Genomic DNA, 2,612 nt, shown 5'->3' with positions numbered 1-2,612 from the left:
CTGGGAAAGCTTCTCATTATCAAGCATAAACGCTGTCAGTGGCAGCATGGAAGAATTCTAAACAAGCGCAGGTGAGGGGCAACGTCTACTGGGGTACCTATTTTCTTCTAAAAGCTCATACCATTTAAACGCTCCTTTTCAGTGGTGAGAATGTTTATGCTGAAAGGCAGAAAAGAAATATTTCAAGGCAAGAATTTATGGGACAAAAGATCTCCCTACTGGGAGGGAGACAGCAGTGGGAGAGTGTACATGACTCCAATTCCATTTGAGTGCAGAGGACATTTGCTGGGTTTTCTTTTACTTCCATGCAAAGCTCTCAATATTGATAGGAGAGCATGTAGTTCAGATAAAGTGGATTAGAAGAAGAGAAGGAGGAGGAGGAGGAAGAGGAAGAGGAAGAAGAAGAGGAAGAAGAAGAAGAAGAAGAAGAAGAAGAAGAAGAAGAAGAAGAAGAAGAAGAAGAAGAAGAAGAAGAAAGGAGGAAGAAGGAAGAAGGAAAGAAGGAGGAGGAGGAGAAAGGAGGGGGAAGAAGAAAGAGGAGGAGGAGAAAGGGGGAAGAAGGAAGAAGGAGGAAGAGGAGGAGGAGGAGGAGGAAGAGGAGGAGGAGGAGGAGGAGGAAGAGGAGGAGGAGGAAGAGGAGGAGGAGGAGGAGGAAGAGGAGGAAGAGGAGGAGGAGGAGATGGGTAAAATACTTTTTTAGACACTAAAACTGGGTTGCCTGCCTGGTATTGTAACTCCAAGAAAACGACCACTCTTATCTCAGCTTCAAACTGACGTCAGTAATGGAACAAAACACGAGAAGAAAGGTCCCTGTTAACCAAAGCAGAGGATTTATCTTGTCTCCAAAGACTTCTGGATAAATCCATTAGTAGCACAGACTTACAATCCCTCTCTAGTACAGAGTTTACTCTTATCTTTGGCTAGACACAAAAGCACAATGAAGACAAAGCCAGGCTTTTTTTTTTTTTTTTTTTTTTTTTGCCGTGAGCTCCTCCATTGTTCATCCCCTTTAATTATTATTTATATTTTGCATTTGTTTTCAGGTTAAAATAAAATAACATAAAGTGGAAAGGCCACCCAGCATTTCCTGGGCTCTGGTCTCATTAGCCAGACTTCCTTAAAACCCGGGTTACTTCAGAGAAGCTTTGCCAAGTGGCCCAATGAAATGCACACAATTGCCAAGTGTTATGAATATTTATGATGGGTTAATGATGGGATTTTTTTTGCATCCATGAATAATAAAGATTTTTAACAAGAACAGATAAGGAGATGAGGACAAACAGTGAAGTAGTTAACACAAGGGTTGCTCTAGGACCCCCACTGAGAACAGCAGGAGCTGACAGCCCCACTCCCATCCTGCCTCAACTGAGTGCAAGTTGGCACACACAGTTTAGGCTATTTTCTCCCCCTCTCTTAACAGATACATTGAGATAAAGTTTTATCCACATTTTGATGCCTAAGCCCATGGTCTCCCCTGGAGGAGAAGGAAGGGCCTGATACCCAGTACTCCTGTGAAGTGACCTTCCCCTCCAAGCCGCCAACAGAATTCTCTGGTGTGCCTTTCCTGAGCTCCCCTCCTAAAATACAAAGCCCTCCATAGAGGCTGAAGTTGCTGGACCCTCATCCTGGAATCTGCTGACTCTGTTGAAGGCCAATGACCTCAATTTGGAAAGGGACTTTTGTCACATGCTTCTAAAAGGTATGGGTCTCTAACATTTCCTGTAACTCCCAGTGTGAATGCTGGCACTTAGTTCAGTGCCCCGGCCCCAGTCTTCAGCTGCCTCCTCTGGAGTTAAATGACCACTTGCACTCTCACCATAAGAGAGCTAAGCAAACAAGAGCTACTGTAGCAATGGCAAATGAGGGAGCTCTGAACTGGCTTCCAGCTGCCATTCTGATGCTTCACTCAGGGGACTTAAACTCTCCCAGCCTCTCAAGGTAGTTTATTATTCGGTAAACAAGTTATAGAGTACCTAATGTGTACCAGAAATGGTTCTAAGCATTCATAATCTGTGTTATGAATGCTTAAAACACACACACACACACACATACACACACACACACACTGAGGACCTTGGGAATATTAGGCAGATACTCTCTACCACTGAGCTACACTGCCAATACAAATGGGTAGGTGGAGACAGAGTATAAATAACAAACAAATAGGAAAGTGGTAGCTCACTGCTAAAGTGAGGAATAAGGAAACAGGAGTTCTGTGACCATCGTGTGATGGTCATGCCTTACCTGAAAGACTTAAGAAAACGTCTGGAGAAGTTGCATGAAAATCCAGTAATATTTACAGATCTCTTGAAGCATGTCTTTTGTATAATTGCCCAATGGATCTGGTTGTTATGTAATTAACCACGTCTTGCTTTATCTCTTCTGGGAATCTGAAATCCCACATACTCTTTAGAATACTCACAGATAAAGGCACATTCTTCGTAGAAACCTTTAAGCCAAACCAGAAGACTGCCTGATGTTTGGTTTACTTCTAGTATTGGAAGACGTATCCCCATCCTCTTAAATTTATGATTGCAGATTCATAGGAAACCAATTCTCATCTTGGAACCCATTTGGAGAATAAATTAGATGCAGGGGGGAACATTCAAGAT

Source organism: Rattus norvegicus, chromosome 9, assembly GCF_021556685.1.
Source record: "Rattus norvegicus strain SHRSP/BbbUtx chromosome 9, alternate assembly SHRSP_T2T, whole genome shotgun sequence".
Lineage (NCBI taxonomy): Eukaryota > Metazoa > Chordata > Mammalia > Rodentia > Muridae > Rattus > Rattus norvegicus.
Note: the sequence above shows the minus strand (reverse complement) of the source record.